This window comes from Brienomyrus brachyistius, unplaced genomic scaffold (genome assembly GCF_023856365.1).
Source record: "Brienomyrus brachyistius isolate T26 unplaced genomic scaffold, BBRACH_0.4 scaffold42, whole genome shotgun sequence".
In the NCBI taxonomy this organism is placed as follows: Eukaryota; Metazoa; Chordata; class Actinopteri; order Osteoglossiformes; family Mormyridae; genus Brienomyrus; species Brienomyrus brachyistius.
Window position 1 is genome coordinate 1574884 of NW_026042317.1, and position 14221 is coordinate 1589104.

The 14221-nt window shown below is 45.3% G+C and overlaps 1 pseudogene; it reads right to left on the reverse strand.

The window, feature by feature from the left end:
• The window catches only part of LOC125722823 (NACHT, LRR and PYD domains-containing protein 12-like), a 164518-nt pseudogene extending 150404 nt beyond the window's left edge, over positions 1-14114 (reverse strand).
• Between the last annotated feature and the right edge of the window lie 107 nt (positions 14115-14221).

Here is a 14221-nt window from a genome sequence, read left to right on the forward strand (position 1 = left end):
AAGCATTGTCCCTTGCAGTAACCATGCGTTCGCCATTCTTGTAAGTTCAGTATTGTCACATCACTAACTTCTATCTCTGAGTCAGCAGTCAGAATCTCAGCCATTCAAGTGCAGCTTTCTGGTGGGAATTTTGAGCTTCCCAACTCAGTTTTTCGTGTCTGAGTCTCAGGCACGGCTTTAAGTGTGTCCCTGACCCGCCGTCTCGGTGGAGGACTGTCTGCTCGCGGTCGGTGAAGTAGTTGGAGCCGCTAATGTTGTTTCAGCTTCCTGAATGAACAAAGCTATTGTGATCTTTTTAAAAGACGTTTCCATAGTTGATGACCTCATAGAAAGTGGTATCAACATTAAAGATGAATTCGTACAGATATTGCCTTTATCAAGCCCATCAAAAAAAGTTGTTTTATCTAATGTTCCCCTATTTATTAGAAATGAACTACTGTCCAACATTCTGGGCGCTACGGGAAGCTGGGGGGCCCGATTAGGATGATTCCTGTCTTTTAGGCGGCAAACATTTATGATTCATAACGCACCGCAGGGGGTCCTGGGCGTGTCTGTTAAGATAACAGTGGGGGGGAAAGTTTATATGATTTTAACAGCTCCGAGAGTGTGAAGTATTTTGCGTGCGGTGGTTTTGGGCATGTGTGGTAGGCCTGCCCGCGAGGGGAGCTCCCCCCAGGAGAGCGCGAGGAGGGGCGCGAGGCCCCGGCGCTGGTACGGGCACCGAGCACCGCGGGGGCGCCCATACTGTAGTAACGGACTTCGACTCAGACCGGACGCAGCAGGGCCTGCTGGCGGCGGCGCGGTGAGTGACTCCGGTCCCGCTGAGACGGCGGGCTGGCAGAGGAGCCCGGCCCGGACGCAGCAGGGCCCGCTGGCGGCAGCGCGGTGAGTGACTCCGCTCCCGCTGAGACAGCGGGCTGACAGAGGAGCCCGGCCCGGACGCAGCAGGGCCCGCTGGCGGCAGCGCGGTGAGTGACTCCGCTCCCGCTGAGACGGCGGGCTGACAGTGGAGCCCGGCCCGGACGCAGCAGGGCCCGCTGGCGGCGGCGCGGTGAGTGACTCCGCTCCCGCTGAGACGGCGGGCTGACAGAGGAGCCCGGCCCGGACGCAGCAGGGCCCGCTGGCGGCGGCGCGGTGAGTGACTCCGCTCCCGCTGAGACGGCGGGCTGACAGAGGAGCCCGGCCCGGACGCAGCAGGGCCCGCTGGCGGCAGCGCGGTGAGTGACTCCGCTCCCGCTGAGACGGTGGGCTGGCAGAGGAGCCCGGCCCGGACGCATCAGGGCCCGCTGGCGGCGGTGAGTGACTCCGCACCTGCTGAGCCAGGCACTGACCCACCTGTAGACACACCGCAGCGGAACATCCCGAGCCTGAGCTGGACCTGTACTTACTGGATTCTGATAAAGATCATGAGGACGTAGAGAGTTTGGCTGATGACTTGGAAGACTCACAGGCCTCCATGGACTCCAGCACCCCTGTAGGTAGGACCAAGGTTTACTCTCTTGAGCAGATCTGTTTCTTTCTGGACAGCACTAAAGGCCAGAGAAAACCTAAGATAGAGTCCTATTTCCCTGATTGGAAACTGTTCTTAGCTTCATGTACGATGGTAATGAGGAAATGTACTTTGGACGAGCTTGATAAACAGACGCGGTACAGATTAAAGAAGCTGATGAGCACTGTTAGGAGTGTGTTATGCCACCGCTAGCAGTACAGAGGGTTTATGTTCCATGTATTTTTGTCCTTTATTAGCTCTTTTTTTGTGGCTTCGTTGATTTTTGGCTCACTAAATATTAACGGGTGTCGCAATGCTACTAAAAGAGCTGCGTTGTTTGATTATATTGCTGTAAAAAAGGTAGATGTTGTCTTTTTACAAGAGACTCACAGTGATGAGGGGACCCAGGCTCAGTGGCGGGCTGACTGGGGCGACCAGGTTGTTTTTAGTCATGGCTCTTCTGTCAGTGCTGGGGTCGCTCTGCTGTTCTCACAGAGGGTCCCAGTCCTGCGACCGGTGGTTACAGATGTTGTACCTGGGAGGCTCCTGTGTGTTCCGTTTTACCTGCATAACCTGTTGTGTATGAACCAAATGTAGGCTCAGAACGGGTGGCCTTTTTTACAGATTTACATACGTTCTTAGAGACACTGTCACAGGAGAGCGTTGTTGTTGTTCTGGTGATTTTAATTCTACTCTGGAGCACGTGCTCGACAGGAATCACGAGGAGCCTCACCCTGGTTCAGCTTCTGTTCTGCGATCTGTTATTGACTACCATGGTCTGACTGATGTGTGGAGAGACCATTTCCCAAAGTGCAGACAGTGTACCTGGGTGAAGGTGAACTCTAACATGGTGTCTGCTGCTCGGCTGGACAGCTTTTATATAAACTATCGGAATAAGGGCAGATTTTTAAGCTGTGGCATCGCTCCCTTCCCTCTCTCCGATCATCATTTTGTTTCTGTCACTTTCTCTTGCACTGATTTCTCCTCGCAACATTGTTACTGGCGTTTTAGTATATAAATTAGTTCAGGACCACAACTTTGTACGATCTTTCTCTTTCTTCTGGGAGGTGTGGAGGGAGAAAAAAATCACAATTCAAGTCCCTCAGTCAATGGTGGGATGTCGGAAAAGTGCAAATTAAGCTCTTCTGCTAGAACTATGCTGCATATTTCCAGACTGAACTACAAAACCGGTTTAAAAGACTGGAGGATGAGATCTTGCGGCTGTGCACAGGAGCAGAGCCTGGCAGGGTGGGAGATGCAGAGGCCCTGCAAAGGAACCGACTCCTGTTGAAAGACCTTCTGGTGGAGAGAGGGGTAGGCCTGGGCTTTTGAAGAGGGACGGTATTCACCCCTCGTGGGCTGGTGCCGATCTCCTGTCCAAAAGCATAGCTCATAGTCTCCAGGCAAATCGCTGACTAGCCAGAGCCAAGTCCAGGCGGCAGGCAAACCGGCATAACCGACCGCCTGCTAGTCACTTAGAGTCGTCACCTAGGGTTCATGTTACTGGGACTGTGTCTGTTCCCCGCACTTTTAATCGTGGAGGTCTATTCCACCATAGTGTGTATCATAATAACTTAATAATAATTAAACCAAATCCATTATTAGATAATAGGTGTAATGCAAGGCTAAAACTTGGACTTTTGAATATAAGATCACTGGCTCCTAAGGTGCTACTAATAAATGAAATGATTACTGATTTTAGTCTTGGTCCTTATGCCTTACAGAGACCTGACTTAAACCGAATGAATTCATGGCACTAAATGAATCTACTCCAGCTGATTACAGCATAACCCTCGACCAGATGGCAAAGGTGCTGGTGCTGCTGCAATATTTCAGTCTGACCTAGGAGTGTCTGAGCAAAGTGCTTATAGCTTTAGCACATTTGAAATTCTTGTTCTTAGTCTTGGGGGATCATCTCTTTGTAGTTCTTCACCTCCAATCACCATTGCTATTATGTATAGACTGCATGGTCCCTAACCTCCAATCACCATTGTTATTGTGTATAGACCACTTGGTCCTTAACTTCTAATCACCATTGTTATTGTGTATAGACTGCATGGTTCCTAACCTCCAATCACCATTGTTATTGTGTATAGACTGCCAGGTCCCTAACCTCCAATCACCATTGTTATTGTGTATAGACTGCATGGTCCCCAACCTCCAATCACCATTGTTATTGTGTATAGACCACTTGGTCCTTAACTTCTAATCACCATTGTTATTGTGTATAGACTGCATGGTCCCTAACCTCCAATCACAATTGCTATTGTGTATAGACCACTTGGTTCCTAACCTCTAATCACCATTGTTATTGTGTATAGACTGCCTGGCCCCTAACCTCCAATCACCATTCTTATTGTATATAGACTACTTGGACCCTAACCTCCAATCACCATTCTTATTGTGTATAGACTTCCTGGTCCCTAACCTCCAATCACCATTGTTATTGTGTTTAGACCACCTGGCCCCCAACCTCTAATCACCATTGTTATTGTGTATAGACTGCATGGTCCCTAACCTCCAATCACCATTGTTATTGTGTTTAGACCACCTGGCCCCAAACCTCCAATCACCATTCTTATTGTGTATAGACTACTTGGACCCTAACCTCTAATCACCATTGTTATTGTGTATAGACTGCATGGTCCCTAACCTCCAATCACCATTGTTATTGTGTATAGACCACCTGGCCCCTAACCTCCAATCACCGTTCTTATTGTATATAGACTACTTGGACCCTAACCTCCAATCACCATTTTTATTGTGTATAGACTTCCTGGTCCCTAACCTCCAATCACCATTGTTATTGGGTATAGACCTCCTGGTCCCTAACCTCCAATCACCATTGTCATTGTGTATAGACTGCCTGGTCCCTAACCTCCAATCACCATTGTTATTGGGTATAGACCTCCTGGTCCCTAACCTCCAATCACCATTGTCATTCTGTATAGACTGCCTGGTCCCTAACCTCCAATCACCATTGTTATTGGGTATAGACCTCCTGGTCCCTAACCTCCAATCACCATTGGTATTATGTATAGACTGCCTGGTCCCTAACCTCCAATCACCATTGTTATTGGGTATAGACCGCCTGGTCCCTAGAGTTTGCATATTTTTCAACAATCCTGGTGGTCACTATTGACAAATGAATATTTGATATTAATATTATGTGTAGGATCACACATGCACAAATCACAAAGCTTAAATTCCAGGTGGCCTGAGACAAGGCCTACCCTGGTACGAGAAGGCACACATCGACCTAGGCCCCAAAGGGGGGTTTGTGACCCCACACACACAGATAACAAGGGAGGCCAGCACTCCAACTTTTATTGCCCAAAGCTTTAACGACCTACAGATAGCAGAGTGGACCCCAAGGACAGGGGCCCCTCGACTTGGCACACAACCCCCTCCCCAGACATCCTGCCTTACATACCACTCACCGAACGGACGAACACCCCAAAGAAAGTTTCTTTTAAGTTTGGCTTTTGTATATCTGTATATGTATTTACTCTTGACTACTAGTCTTAATATACAGATATGTACAGGTTATGTTCGAATGTGTCTTAACTTTTGGAGATTCTTTTTCTTTGTTTGACAAACCTTCTCCCCCTTTTCTTTGCCACATTCCTCGGCAACCCTTATCTGATCTTTGTATTCTACCATGCCTATCTAAGGGTAAGATGTGCTTATGACATGAGAATATGTCATATAATGTCTGTATAAAGGGTAATATCTGTTGAGGTACAACCTAAACCACCTGTACAATATACTGGTGTGAGTAATAGAACATAACATAATAGCATAATATAAGTAATCATTAATTAATCATCACAGATGGTATTTGGTGTGAACCGCTGGGCTGGTACGGCATGTTTGGTATCAAACCGAAGGAAAATCACTCCAGTTTCCAAATCTGGTCAATGGTTACCACAAAAGTGGACATATCAAAAGTTACACCAGCCTAATGAAAATCACCATTACCAGAGAAGTCAGTCTGGTCATAAATCCCAAAAGGACTGATACTGACCCCCTTCCGAAAGCCCGGCAAATGGATGGTCAGCCATTGGTCCAGGACTCGAATTCCTGGTCACTCCTAATCACGAACCTTATGCTATAAAACCTGGCATCTCAGAACAAAGCAGGGGAGAAAATCGAAAAGGGAGAAAAAGAGAAGAAAACGGAGAAACAAGCAGCGTTCTTAAAGCCCGTCGGTGAAGACCCAAAGAACTGCAACTCAGCCCAAGCTTCACCAGAAGAAAGAACCGGAGGGACTCCACTCCAACAACCGCTGCCAACACCGCGCCTCCCTGAGAGCCATCACCCATCAGCTCATCAGCCACTGCAACCAACTGCAAAGACCTCCCTCTTTCCTGCATCCAAGTAAACCAACTTCCTTTCCTTTCTAACAACCTAAACTGTCCTATTCACCTGCTATATTCCTTTAGGTTTATATTCCTACAAACTGCTTGCTTTGCAGAACAGTTTTCCCTTTTCAGGTTAATCATTTTAAATCTGGTCACTGCATTTTCATGATTACATCGTTTGTGTCTTTTCCGTTACTTCATGTTTATTGTTTGTTAGGTATAATGTCTGTTTTATGTTAGTTGTAGGAATAAATGCATGTCTTTTTACACAACTTGAGCCTCCGTCATTGAGTGCTCACAATAGTCCCTGCCTCTGTGCGATCTGGCTACTACGCTCTGAAACCTCTAAACTCGCCTGAAATATCGCGAAACTCTCTCTCATTGGCCGTGAGGGGAGCTTCGCTACCGATCGTTTACATTACCTGGTGACGCAGCTCGCTGGACGAGCCTACTAACCCAGGTTATTAAGCGATACTGGTTATTAATGAATCCCATTTAAGTCTCACATTAACAGATATCGGGGATTCGCAATTGAGTTTGGAGGAGCCGACCATTCGGCATAACAATTGGTTAATAATCAGCATTAAATAATAGTTAATTAAAAGTAAATTAATTTCAAAACATATTGGTGGAGATATTAAAATTTACCTGAGATAATAATTCCTACAATGACACTATTGATAAATTAATATTATGACACTGTTGAAATTAATATTCACATGAAGAATGACAGTGATCCTTTAACAACAACATTTTCTGCTATCCTAGCCTCTGTAGGTGTTTGTCAGAATGTAGTCGGCCTACTCATGCCTGTAACCACACCCTGGGTTTGATTCTTAGCCATGGTGTCCTGGTGGATCACATATCTATTATACCTCAGAATCCTCTGCTGTCAGATCATTACTTGTTAACGTTTGATATACAGTATAGCCTCCCTTTGGCTCCAGGTCCAAAGTACAGTATCAGACGTTCCATTGCCTCATTCGACCACTGATTAGCACCACCCTGTTAAATGTGTTACACTCGTCTCTTAGGCTTGGATATGATCCAAAACCTTTTAAACTAGCTGTTATTAGACCTGTTCTAAAGAAATCAAATCTTGAACCTAGTGATTTAGGAAATTATAAATCAATCTCAAAGCTTCCGTTCATTTCAAAGATCCTGGAAAAGCTGTTGCTCGCCAGCTGTCTTCTTTCCTACAGAAAAATAATGCTAATGAATTATATCAGTCTGGCTTTGGACCAAACCACAGCACAGAAACAGCTTCAGTCAAAGTAGTGAATGATTTACTTATAGCTTCTGACAGTGGCTGTATATCTGTGTTGGTATTACTAGACTTAACTGCAGCATTCGATACTGTGGACCATAATATCCTCTTGGACGGCTAGAATCTGTGGTTGGCATTAAGGAGACAGCCCTCTCTTGGTTTGGCTCCTATTTAACTGATCATTATCAGTTTGTCAGTGTGAACAATGAATCTTCCAAGATCACTAAAGTCAAATATGGTGTAGTATCACACACACATACGACAGGGCTGACATTCCAGGCTGCCTGAGACAAGGCCTAGTCTGGTATGAGAGGTACTCGCTGGCCTGGGCACAAAAGGGGGGTCAGTGACCCCCCCCACACACACACACACATACACAGACACACACGGCTCACACACACACACACACACACACAGATGCACACAGATAACAAGGGAGGCCAACATTCCATCTTTTATGGCACAAAGATTTAGGGAGCTACGGACAGCAGAGTGGACCTCAAGAATAGGGGCCCCTCAACTTGGTACGTAACCCCCTCCCCAGACATCCTGCCTTACATACCACGCACTCACCCAACACCCCAAAGAAAGTTTCAAGTTCAGCCTTTGTATTCCCTATATATTGATTTACTCATGGCTACTAGTCTCGATATACAGACAGGTTATGTTTGTGTGTCCTTAGACAATCTTAGTGTTTAGCTACCCCTGCATACATGCTCTCATGATTATCCCAGAGGAATCTTGAAAATTAAATAATGTAACCAGGTATCTTAGTGTGGCTCCTAACTATCAGAGGTTCTTTCTGTCTTTGTTTAACAACCCCCCCTTTCCCACATTCCTCTGTGGCCCTTATCTGATCTTTGTGGTCCGTTAGCACTTCTTTGTCCTCTTCTATTCTGCATTAAAAGGCTGAATTAAAGTGTATATTATAAATTCTGGAGAGCAGATAATTGGGATAAGCCACACCAACCAAAATATGTTGTTCCCAGATCTGCAAATTAAATTAGTATGCCCACAAACTAATAGCCATGTCTATCTATGGGTAAGATCTGCTATTTAAATGTGAATATGTAATGTAATGTCCGTACAAATGATCCAAAGTAGCAACCTCTGTTGATGTATGTGGATGGGATTTATTAACATACATAATATCAGAAATTGTTAATTAATTAATACAGATGGTATGAGGTGTGACCCGCCAGGCTGGTATGGCATGTTTGGTGTCAAACTGATGGAAAATCACTCCTGATTCCAAATCTGGTCAGTGGTTACCATGAAACTGTATGTATCAAAGGTTACACCAGTTTAATAAAAATCATCGATAAAGTGGTAGTAGTCTAGAAATAAATAGTAAAGGGACTGCCAAAGACACCCCTCCGAAAGCTGCCAACTAGATGATCAGCCATTACTTCAGGTGTCGAATTCCTGGTCATTCCTATTCATGAACTTTAGACCATAAAACATGTCACCTCAGAATAGAGCAGGGGGAAGAAGAGAGAGGAGCAGAGGAGAACATCAGCCCCGCAGAGGGAGGAGAAGAGAAGCCCCGGGAGAAGAGCAGCCCGCGAGAAGCCCTCCTGAAGCCTGCCGGTGAAGGCCTGCTACCCAACAGAGAACTGCAACCAAGACAGAGCCTTTCACCTTAAAGCTTCACAAGGAGAGAGAATCCAAGGGGCTCCACTCCAACAACCGCTCCAAACGCCGCACCTTCTTGGGTGCTACCATTCCCTCAGCTCATCACCTCTGCCACCTACTGCCAAGACCCCCTCCACTCTGCTAACAAGTAGACCAGCTTCCTTTCATTCTAACAACATAAGCAGTTCTGTTAACCTGCTTTATGACTTTAGGGTCGTGTTCCCACAAACTGTGCTTGCTTTGCAGAACAGTATTTCCCTTTTAAGGTTATCCATTTTAAATCTGGTCACTGCATTTTCATGTTAAATTCTGTCTGGTTCTATTCTGTTATTTCGTGTTTGTTGTTTATGTTAAGTGTAATGTCTGTCTTATGTTAGTTGTAGTGTTACTTAGGAATAAATGCATGTCTTTTACACCACTTCAGACTCCGTTCATTGAGTGCTCACAATAGTCCTGCCTCTATGCGATCTGGCTACTACGCTCTGAAACCTCAAACTCCCCTGAAATATCACAAGACTCTCTCTCATTGGCCGTGAGGGGAGCTTCACTACCGATCATTTACATTACCTGGTGACGCAGCTCGCTGGACGAGCCTTCTAACCCAGGTTACTAAGTGATACTGTTAACTAGTGAATCCCATGTAAGTCTCACATTAACCGACTCACAGGGATTCGCAATTGAGTTTGAAGCAACCAACCATTCGGCATAACAATTAGTTAATAAACATCATTAAATAATAATTAATTAAAATGTAATTAATTTCAAAACATATTGGTGGAGATATTAACATTTACCTGAGCTAAATATTCCTACATTGGTGTCCCACAGGGATCAGTTCTGGGCCGATGCTGTACACTGTATATATTGGTCACATTATCAGAAATCATGGTATTGGGTTTCATTGTTTTGCTGATGATACACAGTTATATATATATATATATATTAAGCCGGATGATGCATCACAGCTCTCGGTTAGAAGACTGTCGACTAGATATCTGGATGGCAAATAATTTCTTTATTTACATAAATTCCCTTGTGGAATTGGAGTGCTGACATTCAGGGACTCCCCATGCCTGCGTTCCCACTTGCCTCTCCCTCCTACTTATGCTGCTATAGCCATATCTGCCGGAGCTTACATACTGCACTCACCTAACTCTTTGCACTGCCTCTAGTCTCCCCTACTTTGGCTAATTGCACATTTTATTTCCCCTACTCCCCCTGGGCTGTGCTGCCTGGAGACCCTGAATTTTCAAGACATCCTGCCTACCCTGCTGCCTGCGACATCTCCACTACCTGTGATGTCCTTCCGGCCTGCTCACCCTTCTGCCTGTGACATCTTCCCTGTTTACCCTGCTGCCGTACTACTGTTCTCCCTGCCATCTGAAGCAGTTCCAGCACATGCCTGTCATCACCTCCCTGCCCCCCGCTTTGTGACTGAAATGTTAAGATTGGGATAATGTGAATTAGGACTTTGCCATCTTGATCATTTGACTTCCTCTGCTGCCCCCTGGAGGATGGGCTCCCCCTTTGTATCTGGTTAGGGTTAGGGCTTCCTCTGCTGCCCCCTGGAGGATGGGCTCCTCCTCTGAGTCTGGTTCCTCCCAAGGATTATTCTTTCTAGGGAGTTTTTACTTGCCACTGTCCCCTCTGACTTGCTCTCTGGGGGCTTTGGGCAGGGATGCTGTAAAGTGCTTTGAGATGATGTAATGTTGAGGAAACACACTATAAAAATAAAGCTGAACTGAACTGAAATTGCATTCAGTGTTTGGGGGAGGGGGGGACACACACAAAATCATCATTTATTGCAATATTATTACACTAAGTGCCACATTTTTTTTACTTATCACCCAGCCCCAATCAACAATACACTAATCGGAGAGCTATCAGTCCTGTGAAATAGGCTTTGAGAAAAATTGTTTGTTTGAATGATTTATGAATAATGATACTTCATTCACCCCCTATGGGGAAACTGTCTATTCGTCCCTCCTATCTTGCTCTCCAAGAGACACGTCGACACATATACAGGTGAGAGGAAGTTTGGGGGTCGCAGCGCAGGATCGGCCAGCATCCATACCCCTGGAGCTTAAGGACCCAGCGATGACATCACTCTGCCGGCCAGGAGATCTGAACCAGCGACCTTCCGCTCATGGACACAGAGTCCGAACCCAAAGAGTCACGCACCACACCCAGTATTTACATAAATGCTTCCCACATCATCCAGAACTGAAACGAATAGGAGTGGTTTTCCCACTATTAGTGAAAACTGGACCATTCTGTATGATGCTGTATCTTTGGTTATTTGTTACACAAAGGAAGGTTGTGGAAATCTTGTCTTTTTTGTTTTTACTACATCACTACCTTCAGTTAATATAAACTAGATTTAAAAGGAACCTTGTTGATAAAAGAGAGGAAATAAATTACATGTATACATATTCATTTTATATTTTAAACAATGTTTATCTATGTCTGCCAGACTAGATGTGTCGTCACATCCTCAGCCAGGTGCAGCTGAGGCCAGCAGAGGGCGCCAGTGAGCAGCCAGAGACAGCAGTCATACGGAAGCTCCCAGCTCTGGGCTCCATCACATGAACGCGCCTGCTGACAATAACACTCACATACCACTGATACACCCTGTGGATAAAGAGCCCTCACTGTTTCTATAGCAGGTTAGGATGCTGTGCTGTGATCAGAAGGCAGACTGGATGGGAATGGAAACGTAGTAACAAACAAAAAGTGACATCACTACCTTCAGTCATTATAAAGTCTGTGGTCAGGATTAGCTACTGCTATACAAACAGCTATAGCTGTGATTATCAAAATAAAACCCACTTATTAATCCATGAGGAGAAATATATAATATATATTACACATTTGGGGCGGCATGGTGGTGCAGTGGTTAGCACTGTCGCCTCACACCTCTGGGATCCAGGTTTGAGTCTCCGCCTGGGTAACATGTATGTGGAGTTTGCATGTTCTCCCGATGTCGTCGTGGGGTTTCCTCCGGGTACTCCGGTTTCCCCCCACAGTTCAAAAACATGCTGAGGCTAATTGGAGTTGCTAAATTGCCCGTAGGTGTGCCTGTGTGAGTGTGCCCTGCGATGGGCTGGCCCCCCATCCTGGGTTGTTCCCTGCCTCGTGCCCATTGCTTCCGGGATAGGCTCCTGACCCCCCGCGACCCAGTAGGATAAGCGGTTTGGAAAATGGATGGATGGATATTACACATTTCAAATAATATTCATGTATCACTGCCAGACCAGACATGATTTCCCATCCCCACGTCACTTACAGAGCCGTCCTGGAGTTCTTGACCACAGGCAGCAGCCTGCAGTGCTCTTCATCTGATCTGATGTATTTCTTCAGATCAAACACATCCAGCTCCTCATCTGACATCAGCATCACAAAGGCCAGAGCTGAGTATTGTGCAGGTGAGAGGTCATCTGCTGAAATGTTTCCTGAATTCAGGTATCTCTGTACTTCCTCTACTAGAGAATTGTCACCCAGTTCAGTCAGACAGTGGAACAGGTTGATAATCCTTTCTGGAGATAAATTCTCCTGTATTTTCTCCTTGATGTATTGGGCTATTTCCTTAATGGTATGTGAGCAGGTTTCTGTTGGCCCCAGTAGTCTTTGTAACAGAGTCTTACTGGAGTCTGTTGAGAGGCCCAGGAGGAAGCGGAGGTAGAGGTCCAAGTGTCCATTCTTGCTCTCTAATGCCTGATTCACTGCAGTCTTCAGCAAGTCAGCTGATGAGTTTGACAGAAACACATATAAAGCAGCGAGATACTCCTGGATGCTCAGATGCACAAAGCAGTACACCTTCTCCTGGTACAACCCATACTCCTCTTTAAAGACTTCTGTGCACACTCCAGAGTAAACTGAAGCTTCAGTGACATCAATGTCATTCTCTGTAAGATCTTGCTCATAAAATATGAGATTGCCTTTCTCAAGGTTGTTAAAAGCAAGTTTACCAAGTTTTAAAAGGAATTCCTTGCTGCATTCCTTAAGCTTAGTTTCTTGGTTTTTCATATACTTGTCATTTTTTAAACTTGTCTGAAAGATCAGGAAGTGTGTGTACATTTCAGTCAGAGTCTTTGGAATTTCTCCCCTGTCAGTCTCACTAAAAAGCCTCTTAAGCACAGTGGCTGAAATCCAGCAGAACACAGGTATGTGGCACATGATGAAGAGGCTCCTTGATGATTTCACATGTGTGATAATCCTGCTGGCCAGGCTCTGATCATTAAATCTCTTCTTGAAATACTCCTCCTTCTGGGCATCACTGAACCCTCGTATCTCTGTCACCTGGTGGACACACTTAGCAGGTATCTGACTGGCTGCTGCTGGCCGGGAGGTTATCCAGAGGAGAGCGGATGGGAGCAGATTCCCCTTAATGAGGTTAGTCAACAGCACATCCAGTGACGTTTTCTTTGTTACATCAAACCAGCTCTCATTGTTATGAAAATCGAGAGGAAGGCGACACTCATCCAGACCATCAAAGATGAACAAGACTTTGGAGCTAAACAGGTCAGTGGACTGAAGTGATTTCAGATCTGGGACAAAGCGGTGAAGCAGTTCAATCAGACTGTATTCACCCTTAATCAAATTCAGGTCCCGGAAAGGAAGAGCAAATATGAAGTGAACATCCTGGTTTGCTTTTCCTTCTGCCCAGTCGAGAATAAATTTCTGCACAGAGACTGTTTTTCCGATACCTGCCACCCCTTTAGTGAGTACAGTTCTGATAGGAGTCACACGCCCACATAAGGGTTTAAATATATCATTGCACTTGACTGTAGTATCTTCTGTTCGCCTTTTCTTGGATGCTGATTCAATCTGTCTCACTTCATGTTCATCATTGACTGCTCCAGTCCCACCTTCAGTTATGTAGAGTTCTGTGTAAATCTCACTGAGAAGTGTTGGCTGTCCTTCCTTAGCTTTCCCTTCATATACACTCTCACATTTCTTTGTCAAGTTGAATTTGATTCTATGCTGACATTGTGACAGAAGATGCCCTGAAATTAAATTAAACGTAAATGCAGACTTTTCAAAAAACACATTTTTTTACTCATACAAGCGAAACTAAATCAAATTAAGTTAAATGATAAACTGAAGTTTATTGCATGTTTTTATTATAGACTATTTTTCTGTGGCAAAACAAACACACACAGAATGAGAATGTTCTTACTCTTCTCCAGCCTGTCAGCGAGATCATTTTGCTTCATGGTCCTCAGGATGTACAGTGTGATCTTCAGAGCTCCCTCTCTACCACAGGTCTTCTGCATCTGACCATCACTATCCAGGTCATTGTCCTCCTCCAGCTGAGGCCCAGAGAATTCTGGGTAATTCTTATCTAGGTACCTCATGATCTTCTTCAGCTCATCCTTCAGGAACTTCACAGCATTTTCCTCTAGTGACTAAAATCCACAGTCACAGTTAACTATTGCTTGTTTCACCAAACCTTTTCATAGTTTC